Below are 15,311 nucleotides of genomic sequence, written 5' to 3'. Positions count from 1 at the left end.
TTCTAAGGCCCACTTGACTTCACATTCCAAGATGTCTGGCTCTAGATGAGTGATCACATCATCATGATTATCTGGGTCGTGAAGATCTTTTTTGTACAGTTCTTCCGTGTATTCTTGCCACCTCTTTTTAATATCTTCTGCTTCTGTTAGGTCCATACCATTTTTGTCCTTTATCAAGCCCATCTTTGCATGAAATGTTCCCTTGGTATCTCTAATTTTCTTGAAGAGATCTCTAGTCTTTCCCATTCTATTGTTTTCCTCTATTTCTTTGCATTGATCACTGAAGAAGGCTTTCTTATCTCTTCTTGCTATTCTTTGGAACTCTGCATTCAGATACTTATATCTTTCCTTTTCTCCTTTGCTTTTCACCTCTCTTCTTTTCACAGCTATTTGTAAGGCCTCCCCAGACAGCCATTTTGCTTTTTTGCATTTCTTTTCCATGGGGATGGTCTTGATCCCTGTCTCCTGTACAATGTCACGAACCTCATTCCATAGTTCATCAGGCACTCTATCTATCAGATCTAGGCCCTTAAATCTATTTCTCACTTCCACTGTATAATCATAAGGGATTTAAGTCGTAGCAGGGCAAAGACTAATAGAATTTTGCCAAGAAAATGCACTGGTCATAGCAAACACCCTCTTCCAACAACACAAGAGAAGACTGTACCCATGGACATCACCAGATGGTCAACACCGAAATCAGATTGATTATATTCTATGCAGCCAAAGATGGAGAAGCTCTATACAGTCAACAAAAACAAGACCAGGAGCTGATTGTAGCTCAGATCATGAACCCCTTATTACCAAATTCAGACTCAAATTGAAGAAAAGAGGGAAAACCGCTAGACCATTCAGGTATGACCTAAATCAAATCCCTTATGATTATTGTAGGTAAACTATATTCTATATGTATATATATAATCATACATATTCACATGCATTATTTGTGGCATATATATTATATATGTTTATGATACATACGTGTATATGTTATACACATTATAACATGTAATATTATGTGTATAATAAATGCATACAAGGATTTTAAATGAAACCAATTATATTGAAAGCACATATGAATGTTTCAGAGAAGGCACTGGCACCCCACTCCAGTACTCTTGCCTGGAAAATCCCATGGATGGAGGAGCCTGGTTGGCTGCAGTCCATAGGGTCACTAAGAGTCGCACACGGCTGAGTGCCTTCAGTTTCACATTTCAGTTTCATGCATTGGAGAAGGAAATGGCAACCCACTCCAGTGTTCTTGCCTGGAGAATCCCAGGGACGGGGGAGCCTGGTGGGCTGCCGTCTATGGGGTCACACAGAGTCAGACACGACCGAAGCAATTTGGCAGCTGCAGCATGAATGTTTAACACACACAATTTTGAGATTATAAGTACTCTTATTTAACTCGCTAAGCTAAAATTCTAGCAATAGTTTTATAATCACTATACATTTGAAGTGCTGATGCTCCTCAATTGTATTTTGAGGCACCTTCACCAACTGCAATGTGATCTGAAACAGGGGTGTCCATTTTGCGACAAAGCTGCAGCACCACCAAAACTATTAGGGTTTGTTGTCTATATTCAAAAAGGAAGTGCTAAATTTTAGGTAAATGTCAGTACAAATGAAAATTAACTTTTTTTCTCTTTCAAGTCCGAGACCCCTAAATTCTATAATGCCACCCTTCAGAAACTCTCCCCAACATGTTTCCAAGAAAACATAGTCAAGGATGTGTATTCCAGCGTGGTTTGTGACAGTTAAAAATCAAAAATAAGCTGGCTATTAGTTATTGGGGAAAAAAAATGTGCTTCTTAAGGATTTATATTCAATAGCATATTAAAGCAAGAACTAAAAGATTCACAGAAAATACTGGATGATAATTCTCTTTGGAGAAGGAGAGAGGAAAATGGGGTAATGGTGGAAAAAAGGTGAGCTCAACTTGTACTTATACGCATTCCAGATAGAAAGGCAGATAGAGAGAGTGAAGGAGGGAGGGAGGGAGGAGAGGGAAGGGATACATAGAATTCTAGATGTTTGGTGTATTTTACCACTTTCAGAATATGAAATATATGCAGTATGGGTGCATATGTTTATGTAAAGACATATACATACATATATACGTGTGTGCATATCTTTACATATATATTAACAGACAGATGTACAAACATTCCTGTTCATCAAGAGGTCCAAGGAGATTGTCTTTATGGCAATAATGTTAAGACTGCATTTAAATAATAACCTAGATCTCTTTAAGTTTCCAAGTCATGAAGGAAGAAAAGAAAATGAAAATTAAAAGTGTAGAATTCTTTGTTCACCATCCAGTTTCTTGATAAGACTGCCATCATTTTTGGAAGAACATTAAAAGCCAGAATTATCAGCACCAATATTTAGTAAGGTTCATTTTTCTAACTCTACGATTGTTGCACCTTTCATAAAAAATGTTGCTTGATGGCAGGATGTAAAGATTCAAGTTAGGAAGAAAATAAAAGACTTCCATATACAGTGATGCCTCAGAAAAGGGCAGGCTCAAATTTTATTAAGAATATACTTGTCACTTTGTAAATGGCATCATCCCTGGGAAATGACGCGGTGAGCCCCCTGGTCCATCGCAGCCGCCGCCGTGCAAGGCAGTGCCTCTTTGTGAATTGTTCTCATTACTTTGTTTCGAAGCAGAATTTGGCGCCTGCTGTTGCAAAGGTTGATCACCAATGTCTCAGAAAGCACACAAGATAACGCAGGTGAGGGAGAAAACTTCGGAATGAAACAACATGGGGAGATTATGTAAAAGCTATTTCCAGTCATGAAAATAAAATCAATCTGAATAGGGAGCCGGCTCTGGATGGAGCGTTTCGTGCAGTGCACATGTGCTGGTTTTAAGATGTTCACTAGGCTCTAAAATCATTACAGTAACCAGCTGTGCCAGCCTTTGCAATGTGCAGGTTTACAAAATCCCATTGTTGGAGGAGAGCTCAACTGTCATATGCTCCTCATATGCCTCTAACCCTTGAATTAAGTCAATAATGATGATGAGAACAGCAACAACTAAAGATTACAGTGGACCAGGCACCGTTTAAACATCTCCCGTGTTTCCTATGAACTTTATCTCTACTTGCATATCTGCACTGACAGGGAGCTCATTACCTACTGAAAGTGAAAGTGAAGTTGCTCAGTCATGTCCAGCTCTTTGCAACCCCATGGACTATAGCCTACCAGGCTTCTCTGACCATGGGATTTTCCAGGTAAGAGTACTGGATCTCCAGGGGATCTTCCTGATCCAGGGATCAAACCCAGGTCTCCCACATTGCAGGCAGACACTTTACCCTCCAAGCCACCAGGGAAGCCCTCATTACCTCCTAATGAAGTCCATTCATTATTGGAGAGCCTTAGTTGGACAGTTTTCTATCAAGCTGAAAACAGTACTCCTTAGATTCTACCCATGGCCCCAGTTCTATCCCTAAGAATGGAAGCCCTCCCTTTCTGATCCTTCCTCGTATATTTGAAGGCCGCTCTCATGTCTTTTGCAAGCCTCCCTTCTACACTAACTTTACACTAACTGTCCCAAGGAACCATCCTATGGTTTGCACCAACTACCATGTAAGTCCTATTACCATCTCCATGATTCTTCAGTAAATGTCAATGGCCAACACATCATTTAAAATATTCACAGTGGGGAATTCCCTGGTGGTCCAGTGGCTAAGACTCTGTGCTTCCCATGCAGGGGCCACTGGTTCAGTCTCTAGCTGGGGAACTAAACCCCACATGACTCGTGCCATAACCAAAAAATAAAATAAAATGTCCACAGTGCAATAATATTGATGTGTTCTATTTAAGAAATAACTCACATCCATGCAACCTAATCTCAGTTTTGTATTCTTGCAAACTCTGGAATTTCCCACAAAGAAGTGGAGGGCATGTGAAAGGAAATGATGGGGAGAGACACTGGGGCTCTTAGAGCCTGAAGGATGCCCACTGACTTGTCCAAACACCGTCCTCGAGGAACGGGGTTCCATTGACTTCTATAACTCGAGCGTAACAATATTATTGAATCTTGAAACGGATGCAAACGTGGCCTGGAGAAATTCAGAATGGGAAGCAAAGAGGCCAGGTGAGCCATTAGTCATAACAGCGCTCTGTCACTCACCCATATCTGACTCTGTGACCCCGTGACTACAGCCCGCCAGGCTCCTCTGTCCTTGGGATTTTCTGTGCAAGAACACTGAAGTGGGTTGCCATTTCCTTCTCCAGGGGATCTTCCTGACCCAGGGGGATTCTGCATCTCCTGCGCTGCAGGAGGATTTTTTTACCTCCTGAGCCATTGGGGCAGCCTGGACCATTATGAAAATCAGTTTAAAACAAAGTGTGCAGAGACTGGGCTCATGAGAGGAGAACTAGAGACTTCTTACAATCCAGGGTGCATCCGAATAACCTTGGGAGTGTGCTTGCAATATCCATCACCAGACTCTCTAAACGGGGCCAGAGCATCTATATCTTGAGAACCTAGGCTCCTGAGACACAGGGAGGAAAAACTGACAGGATGTCATGGTGAAAGAAGCTCACTGGTAAAGGAGGGGCAGCTTGCAAATAAATTCAGTACATCTCTCTCTGGAAACTGGACAGGAAATGTTGTTAACACAAGAAATAAGGGGACACAGGAGGGAAAATAGAATCGGGGGGGAAAGAAAATTATTTTTCTTTTTCCATGCTGAGTTTGCATGGTCTACAGGATTCCCATGTAGAGATACTCAGCAGATGCTTAGAAAACAAAGCTAGGACTCAGCTACATGAGATCTACTGGGAGGCAAATTTCTTGTAAATCTATAGAATCCAGCCTCTTATTTTTTTTTTTGTATTTAAATTCAAAACAGCTTCTTTGAACTATTTAAATCCAAATGCTCAATTGGGATGAAGTTTAAAAAAAAGAAAAAAAGCACCTGTTTAAGCCAGATGCTAAAAGAACAAATATAAACTCAATTTTTATTTTAAACTTTTAAATAACTTTCTAAAAAAAAAAAATTGCCTTCAAGGAATGCAAGTCCTCTTACCCAACAGGCAGTCTGTGAGAGCGGGTATTGAAATATCAATGTGTTTTTTCACAGGTGCTGAAAAATAAATACAAGTCATGAAAAAAGTAATGAATCAACCTTGAAAACCCAGTGGGATGGTAACCTCCTGGAGTAATAATAGCCCACTCTCTGTCAGGGCGGACGGCGAGTCAGAAAGGTATTTGCTCCCAACTTTGTTTCTGTGAAAATCCTAGAAGTACTCCATAATAAGGGCTTCTGGCAGGATCCTGACAATCTTTAAAAATATCTACCTTCTGAAAGAGCTTGTCACACCAGAGTTATCTCCTATACAGACAACGGTTGAGAGCATGGATGGACGCAGACTATATGGAGAAAAAGCTCAGAGTAATTCAGAGGGAAGTGATGTCAGGTGGGAGCAGACTCTCAGCACGGCTGAGGCCAACCTCCCCATCAAGGAGCTAATGAAGCCAACCCTGGAATGTCTATGATTTAGAGACAGAGATTTGGGCTTTACACTCTCATGCATTTTAAGGAAAGACGCCAGGGGACGTCTCTAGATGGGACAAGTGACATCCTTGTTTTGGAAGTTGCGTGAAATTTGTCACTTCCCTTTTCAAGGAGGCACCTTAGTGACCTTGAGTTCCTGTGGGCTTTGCCGGCCCAGAGGCTGCATCGGGTCTATGGGATTATAGGGGATGGAGATAGTGGGATTGCACCTTGGTAGTCTTCGTATCCATAGCAGCCAGGGCCAAGCCTGACACACAGGAGTTGCTCAGTAACTGTCTGTGGCATGAATGAATGAGAAGAATGAATGAATGAATGAGCTGCCTTAGGAAATATGCCCAGTATGTAAAAGGGTTAGGATCTCAGGATTGAGCTTGGATGAGGCACATTCTGAGACAAATGAAATGAGCTGGACCATCACTGGTTCTAGGGACCAGCTAAGGAAAGACGTTAGGAAAGAGGACCCGGGAACTGAGACTGCCCGAGACTTTGACGTTGCCCAAGGCTGCTATTTTGCACCCTTGTCTGATTCCCTTTGTTGACAAGCACTAATTTACAATCAACGTGAACATACACTTACGTATAGTTTAAAATCAGCCTGTGTTGGTTCGGCTTTTAAAAGGGCCTCAAACTGGCAGCTTTGGATATAATTTCCTGCAGTTACTACAGTAACTCTGAACACAGAAAAATAATGGTAAACATGATAAACATTTTAGAGCCTCAAAATTTTTGACCCACATGGTGTGATAAGGGCTTGACACAGTTTTTACTTAGTACTCACCACCACCCTCTAAAGGCAGGACTGTCAAAGTTACTCGTTTACTGATGAGAAATCAGAGGCTCAGAAAGATGGAGAACAAAAGCTCGCTGAATCATCACTGAAAAGGAGGCTTGATAATCAGCCCTGTGCAAACATCTGGCAAGAGCAAGCCTGGGTGTGTAACTCAGGGGACAAGACTAAAGATTGACATTGTCCTGTTTTACCACTGCTGAGAAATCGAACCCTCCTTCTCGAAAATAAGGGGAAAGACGCTGTGCCCACCTCAACAGCCCTCTGAGACAGACATGGAAGATGCAACCAAAGCAAGGAGCTAGGAGCTCACTCTCTCATTTTATTATCAGGACCTCACTGCTGCCTCCCCTCCTCCTCCAACAACCGCCTAAGAGGGGGCGGCATCAGGACTGCCCTGACTCAGCACTTTTAGCTGTAAAATGGGAATGCTTGCTAACAGCATCTCTTTCCCAGGGATTCTGTGAGTAATCACGGCACTAATAAGTTAAAGTACTTCACATGCTACAGAGCAGATTATAGACCCTGGAGGCCAGCTGGTCCCAATCTTACAACTCATCTCACTGTTTTCTAGTTTTCAAGAGACTGCAACCCTCAGAAAAGAAGTGGATCCAAAGTCATGGGCACACAGTGGTGGCATGACAGGCTTTGGAAGACGTGGTCCCTGTATCTGAGGCACATCAAGCAGAACCAGAGATGGAAGGTCCTGAAAGTGGCTCATCTTGGAAATGATAGTTTTGCACATGTCCTGTGTGCTGACTCTGACCTTGAGACCAAGAAAAGGGGCATCCTGGGTGCACAGTGTCCCTTTCTATGAACCCATCAGACCCATCCCTTAATACGGGGTGAGCTAAAAACCAGATTTGCAGTCTTGGCTGGATGGACATCCTCCATTAAGGTGTACACTTTTCCAGTCCCCAGTGTTCTCAGCTGTGAAATTTACTGCAATAGATACTGCCGGGTCATTGGGAGAATAAATGAGCTCATGTATGTATAGAACTCATTATATTGACTGTATTAATGTGCTAATCCTTAATCAGAAACAGGTTGGGTCACCATTCCCACTGTGTTTATTCTTACCGTTAGTATAGATGTTTGGCACTGAGGAGTTCAGAAGGTGTATAATCTGTAAATGAGAGAGAGCACACGTGGGGACATTGTATATGCATCTCAGCTTTGGTCAACTTGGGGTCTGGAAAGCTCTCTCCTTGCTTGAGGATGAGTCAACAGTGAATGGGGCTTATTAGAAAGAACAACACTGCAGAACAAAAGGAGAGGAAATACAACATGAGCTTGAACAGTCCATGAGAAAACAGGACACAGAGAATGATTTCGTGCTGACCAGTTTTAAAAGCAAAATGGTCTGCATGCTTGAGTATCGTCAGTGGGGTCCAGCTGAAAGTCATGAAAAGCAACAATGCCAAAGCAAAGAACTTTGCAAGAAGAAAAAGGAAAGAAGTGAGGTGAGAAAGGGTTGGACCAGCACTAAGATGCTCCAGGTCTGCAAAGATGAGAAGTGGCACCATGAAAAATTTAAATCAGTGACCAAATGTAAAGGGGAATAGATCTTTTAGAATTTAGAACAACAACAACATTTTTTTTCTTTTTTGTAAAACAAGGAATTTAAAACAATTCAGTAGAGGATGAGAAAAAGAAACAAGAATAAGAAAAAATGTTGACTATCTGAGTTAAAGGGGATTGTGAGTAAAAAGTTAGGACAATCAGAATAGAAGTAGCATGAAGATTGAAAGGAGGCCAGGGTACTTTAAGCAGAAAGGCTGATCTTGTTTCGAGAGGAAAAAAAAATCAAAGAGAAGCAAATGCAAGGAGAAAGGAAAAAAAAAAAAAGTCCTACAATACCCAACATATAATATATATGACTTAAGAAGGAATAAAACGCAGGATAGATTCTACTTTCTTCAAGATTAAATGATAGAAAATCATGAATAAACATCTACAGAGATCTGAGGAGCAAAATTTGCACTCCAGGTGAATTAGACCCAACAAAACAAACTTTCATGAGTGAATACAAAAGAAATTCATTTACTCTTCGCCAGACAAGAGGTCAGAACATTTATCTGTCCTCAAAAACCTGTCTCCAAAAATTTAGTTGAATATGTATGCAAAACCACTGAAATTGGTCAATATTAGGAACTGAATGATGGTATTTAAGAACTGGCAATGAGCATAAAAGCCTGGAAAACCTGAGGCTGAACCCAAACCACTACTGAATTTTGGTCTCAGATCTAATAAGACATTGTAAAATGAACATGCTCACTGGCAAAAAAAAATTTTGTAAATTGAAATACTTTTGCAGAAAAACAATTTGGTAATTGATTTAACAAACCTTAAAATAAGTATTTGTGGTCCTGGAGTAACCTCTTGAGAGTCCTTTGGATCACTGACTCAGTGGTCATGAATTTGAGCAAACTCCAGGAGATAGTGAAGGACAGGGGAACCTGGTGTGCTGCAGTTCACGGGGTTGCAAAGAGTCGAACACAACTTAGCAGCTAAACAACAACAACAAAATAAGTAAGCACATTGTTTTAATTAATCTAAATCTGAAACTTTAAAGAAATAAGCAAAATGGCTCTCAAAGATTTAGACTGCATTATATTTTCTTCTTTGTTAATAATATTCAAAATATGAATGTCACCTAAAAATGCCCAATGAAATAAAAATGGTTTAATGAATTATACAGTCATACAATGAAATGTTAATTTGCTTTTAAAAAAAATATTAACATAGAAATAAGCTCAGGATATGATGCTGTCAAAAAATATGAAACAAAACTGTACAAATGTTCCTATTTCATTTTTTAATATGCTGATAGATATATTATTGACTCCTGGGCAACTATTCAGATAAATGCAGGGTGAATATTGAAAGCAATATCAAAATGTTAACTATTTTAATCCCCTACATAATAGGAATAGGAGTAATTTTTTTCTACACATGTCCCTTTAAAAAAATCTTAATTAGGGTGTGTAGAAATTTTCTACATATCACAGAAACCAAAACAAAAATAAAAAATATAAAGAAAATACATTTTTTAAGGTAAGAGAACATAGTGATCTTATCTTTGAAATCTATATTAAAAAATAGCTAGGAAGGATCAATTATACCTTTTACCTATACTTGTCCAGTCCGCCATTCTTCCACTCACACATTCACCCACACAGAGCAATGGACTCCTAACTCCCAACAGGTTCTAAGCTAGGCTCGGGGAACAGAGGAGAAAACTCCAGACAAGACCTTGGTTTTCATGGGGTTTACAAACACACAGCCAGCTCTAAAGCAGTCAGGTGGGAAGTCAACACAAATGAGACCAGTGGTACACTGGGAGGGTGAAGGACTGAGTCCATGGGTTTATGGAAAAAGATGAAGGCACCGTCCTCACATGGACCTGAAATGGTACCCTGAGGGCATCGAAGAGGAAGTCTCACCAGACCTTTCTGGTGCCTCTTCCACACAAATAAGCTAGGCTCAAAGTTATATCCAGTCTCCCTTTCTGAAGGTTCTCTTCCTGATCCTCCTTCTAGAACCTTCTTGGATCCCTAGATTGGAAAATACTTCCCAGGAGATATGCAGATGAGAATGAAAGTTTACTAAATGCCTCCCAAATGCTGGGCATTTCCTTACTGCCATGCTATGATGGAAAAAAGAATTGTCCTTTGTTTAAGACCAACAACAACACAAAGGCTAAGAGACTTGGAATAACTCACTTTATGTTACACAATAATAAGAACAAGCAAACCTGGGCTGAAAAAACAGAATTGCCTATTTTCAAGCTTATGTTCTATTACGTGAAGGCCTGATTAAGAAAAGGCAACCCTAGCTCCACAATGCATCCCTTGCTGTGTTGTTGTTCAGTTGCTAAGTCGTGCCTGACTCTTTGTGACCCCATGGACTGCAGCACACCGGGCTTCCCTGTCCTTCACCATCTCCCAGAGCTTGCTCAAGCTCATGTCCATTCAGTCAGTGATGCCATCCAACCATCTCATCCTCTGTCGTCCCCTTCTCCTCCCACCTTCAATCTTTCCCAGCATCAGGGTCTTTTCAAATGAGTCAGTTCTTTGCATCGGGTGGCCAAGGGCTTGGAGCTTCCACTTCAGCATTGGTCCTTCCAGTGAATATCCAGGATCAATCTCCTTTAGGATGGACTGGTTGGATTTCCTTGCAGTCCAAGGGACTCTCAAGAGTCTTCTCCAGCCCCACAGTTCAAAAGCATCAGTTCTTCGGTGCTCAGCCTTCTTTATGGTCCAACTCCTGCTGTGTGTGTTAATACACAGGAAGGGGAAAGTGAGAGGAGAGGAAAGAAGGAAGCTCTGTAGCTCACTGACTCCTCCCACCAGAGCAACCCCCACTCCGACCCCACCAGAAACCAGGCAGCCAGGACGGTTGGGCGCCGACCCCCCTCAGCCCCAGGGAAGAGCTCAGCTCTGCACACTCTTAATTTTCTCTTTTCTGTTGTATTGCTCTTGCCAGGGCCCTCCCTGACGGTGGGGCGGGTGGGGGTGCTGAGAAAGGCAGGGTGCGGCCTCGCAGTGCCTGAGGGAGTCCTTCCCACCACACACCTGTGAGCCCTTCAGCTTCTTCCCCGACAGCCTCTCAGACCTTCAGCTCTCCCTGAAGCCTGTTTTTGCTGAACTTGCATTAAACAAAGACCTGGAAACACGGGTCAGCAAAATCCAAACATTTACCTCCTTCAAGAAGTTGTCTGAGGAGCCCCAGCCCTTCTGTGAGACGCTATTAGCAAACACCGCAAAGGGAGCCGCGTCCCGTTTGGTAGCGCCGTGCAATGAGCCCCCAGCCGCAGATCAAGTTGGAGCCCTTACCTCGGTTTTCCAGGCTCTGTGACACCTCACCCTTGCAGCTCTCCTGCCTCATTACGACTCGACTCTGTTAAGCTTTTAGTTAATTTTCTTCCCTTCCTTTCCTCCTTCCTTCCTTCTCTCCTTCTTTCCATCCCTCCTTTTTTCCTTCTTTCTTTCTCCTTTCTTCTCTCTTTCAAATATCTTCTTCCTCCTTCCCCCTCTTTCTTCCTTAAATACTGAGCATCTATTTACTCCTGGGTGCTGAGTCAGGTGCTTCGGCCAGTTTTCAGGACAGTGGCCTCGGAGTTCTTTCTCCATCTCACATCCTCATACTTGTAGTCCCCTTCACACAGAATGCCCACACCTACTCTACTGGATAAAACCTGCTCTCCCTTTAAATTTCAAGTGAAATCACAGATGCTGTTTTCTAACTAACCCTTCCCTATTTTCCCACCGCCCATTGTCCAGGCGGACCTGGGTGCCCCGGGAAGCCTTCTTTCTCTACTCTTGCTTGCACGATTCATCGCTGATACCATCCTCTGCTCACCTGCCTGCATCCTCAACTAAACTGAGCGCCTTACACTGTTCAGTCTTTCATCTCTGAATCTTCTGGAGCCAGCTCTCACCACACACCTTTGTGCCACCCAAAATTCCAGCAGCAGGTAACTTACTCCTCTCAGAGGAAATGCAAACCGTAAGACAAAAATACCTTCAACTTCCAGCTTCCAAATCTACATTCACCTGTATACACTCCCATTTTTAACTCTGGAGACCCAGATCACTGCCCCCAGCAGTTTACTTAGAGTCTCAGTTGGGATAGATGGAAGTCATTCCAACTCAGATTATCTAAGACAAACTCATCTTTCCAAGCAGAAGGAAGCCCCTTTTCTGTAGATCCCCCAAAATACAAGCACTCAAGCTGACACTCGGAGTCAATTCTGAGGCTTTCTTCTTTGTCATCCCCTGATACACAGAGCCACTGAATACTGTGGATTCTAGAACCTAAATAGAATCCATCTACCTCTCTGCTGCTCTGTTCCACATTTCCGTCATCTATCCCCAAGATTTCTGAACCCATCTCCTAATATGTCTTTCTGCAGCAGCCTTGCCTCCTGCCAGTCCATTTTCTACAATGAAGCGAGAGTAATCTTCTTAAGATATAACCAGATGATGTCACTCACTAGCTTAAAACCCATCAGGGCCTTCCCATGGCCTCAAGGACAGCGTCCAAAATCAGTCACGGAGCTTACGAGGCCATAGGGACCCAACCTCTACCTTCTGATCTTGCTTACCTCCAGTCACCCCACCCAGACCCAACACACAGTCTACAGTGAGACTGAGCCTTCAGTTAATGAAAACCCCATTGCTCTCCAGGGCCTCCAGGCTGTAATGATCATGGCTTTCTCCACCTGGAATATTCCTCCCCTTCTGATTGCTGGGCTGAGTGTGAATGTCACCTCGTCATCCCTCACCAGTCAAACTTGCTGGGCAACCCAGGGACAGAGTCACCTCCTCACAGTCCCTGTGGCCCCACGGATGCCCTGAGGGTCATGAGGTGGCCTCCCTGGGCCTGCTATAGCCTGGGTGTCCCTGAGATCCCCAGCGGGAGCTCCTGCTGCCCATCATTAACATCGTCCCTGTAAATAACAGCAGCACCGACGCCAGTCTGCAAAACCCACACATGCATATTTGATCTGTATAAACAGTGCATATAATATGACATTTCCTTTCAAAACTCCCTCACCACTCGGAAATTCAAATGAGAGCCTGTGTTACCCTTGGACTGGAGACTAATGAGGGCATCATAAATATTTGATTAAAACCAGGCCAAATTTTCGGGGTTTTGCCACACAACATGTTTCAGGAGCAACTGCTGAAAGATGTCTCGAATAGCCTAAGTACTCTTGGTGGGCAGCAAAGGGTGGCATCCTTCTGAAGGAATATTCCACCTGCTTCCACTCTTGTACAGGTGCTGGCTGCTATTTCTCTTGGATTTTGTCTTTGCTTTAAAACCACCGTCTGCTTTCGGACTGCCAGTCAGTGAGTTTGTGGTTCATCATGAAGAAACAGTGACAAGAGAAAGGAATATTGGGCTACATTTCAGAAAACCTGATTCTCACCCTGGCTGGGCCAGACTCTAAGCTTAAGCACAAAAGATAAGCTATTAAAATTCTTTAAAACTTTGCTGTATAAAAATTTCAAAATTCTAAAGTACACATATCATAAAATTTAAGAATAATAGTATTATAAAATGGTCTGTCAGTATGGAGAGAGGTGCTGAATATCCCTAGCCTCAATGTTTTCCTCTGTAGCTGCTGAGAAAATAAATGGTTGCCAAGATGAGTGGCAAAAAACCCACCCACCAATGTAGGAGACATAAGAGATGCAGGTTCGAGCCCTGGGTTAGGAAGATTCCCTGGAGGAGGGCATAACAACCCACTCCAGTTTTCTTGCCTGGAGAACCCCATGGACAGAGGAACCTGGCGGGCTATAGGCCATAGGGCTGTAAGGAGCCAGATGTGACGCTAACGTGACTTAACACACAGCATGTGAAATAAAGCAAAAAAAAAAACAAACACAAAGACGAGAATGGCTTTTGCATACTACAAACTGTTGAAGAAAATATAATAGGGGGGTTCATGTTTGGGAACGCATGTACACCTGTGGTGGATTCATGTCAATCTATGCCAAAACCAATACAGAATTGTAAAGTAAAAATTAAAAATAAATAAATTAATTAAAAAAAAAAAAAGAAAATATAATAGATTGCTAGTTAATAAGCTAGGTTAAGTGTTCAGTCATCATTTTCCTTGTTGAGATTCTCCAAACAATATGAAATATGACTTAGATGACAAACTAGGAGAACCCATTTGGAGAGCCATTTGTATCAGGAGATTAATAATATTCACAATTTTTTAATATAAATTTATTTATTTTAATTGGAGGTTAATTACTTTACAATATTGTATTGGTTTTGCCATACATCAACATGAATCTATTGATCATACTTTTTGTGGGAATAAACTAATGAAAATGTGACAAAGTACCTACTTGGAAGAGTATTATTTTATTATTATTACCAAAAGGTACCCTAAAATACTAATAGTAAAAACCTTGAAAGCAATCTAAACGGCCAATAATTGCTGCTATTGTTAAGTTGCTAAGTTGTCTCCAACTCTTTTCCACCCCATGAACTGTAGCCAGCCAGGCTCCTCTGTCCATGGGATTTTTCAGGCAAGAGTACTAGAGTGGACTGCCATTTCCTCCTCTAGGGTATTTTCCCAAACCCAGGGATTGAACCTGGGTGCCCTGCATTGGCAGGCTGATTCTTTACACTGAGCCACCAGGGAAGCCTCAAAACAGCCAATAATCAGGTCAAATAAGTTATGACACATCCTCCAAACAGGTTATTGTGTAGAAAAATCAGTATTACAACAGCATCTTTAAAAATAAGATTATATTTATGATTAATATAATTTTGAGTATGTAGAGTACAAAATCAAACATAATTCAAGTCCATATGAAATAAAGAATTTTTTTTTAAAACTGATTTCACAAAATTCTAAAAGAAATCACTGAGTATTATCTATCCTCCAAATAAGAAAAAGAGTTTAAGATTAAAAACAAAGGATAAATTATTAATTCTTTAACATTTAAAAAAATTTTTTTAACTCTTTAAAATTTTACTATATAAAAATTTCAAAATTCTAAAGTAAATATATCATAAGATTTAAGAAAAATAGCATTATAAAAATATGACAAGGATACCACTCTGCTTGTTAAAAGACTCATACAAGTGTATAAGAATGTAATCATTCTAACAGATAATAAGATGAAGAATATGAACAGATAATTGAAGCACACAAAAGAAAAAATAATTTTATTTTTAAATAAATTAAATTTACTATGAATTTTGTCAGATGATCAAGAGCTCTTTATAATATTAGTCAACGTTAGAGGAGGGAGTTTATGAAGAGAGGGATTTCTGCTGCATTCTGACACACTGTTGGAAGAAATGTAGAGAAAAATTTATAAACAACAATTTTAAACATAAATCAAAGGCCCTAGCAGTGTTCACATCTTTACCCAATAATTTCATTTCTAAGTGTCAGCCCCTAAAGAAGCAACCACATAAGCAGATAAAACCTTATACACCTAAGACTAACAGAGGATTAT

This window comes from Oryx dammah, unplaced genomic scaffold, assembly GCF_014754425.2.
Source record: "Oryx dammah isolate SB20612 unplaced genomic scaffold, SCBI_Odam_1.1 HiC_scaffold_16, whole genome shotgun sequence".
In the NCBI taxonomy this organism is placed as follows: domain Eukaryota; kingdom Metazoa; phylum Chordata; class Mammalia; order Artiodactyla; family Bovidae; genus Oryx; species Oryx dammah.
The sequence above is the reverse complement of the archived record's forward strand: the minus strand, read 5'-3'. Positions refer to the sequence as shown.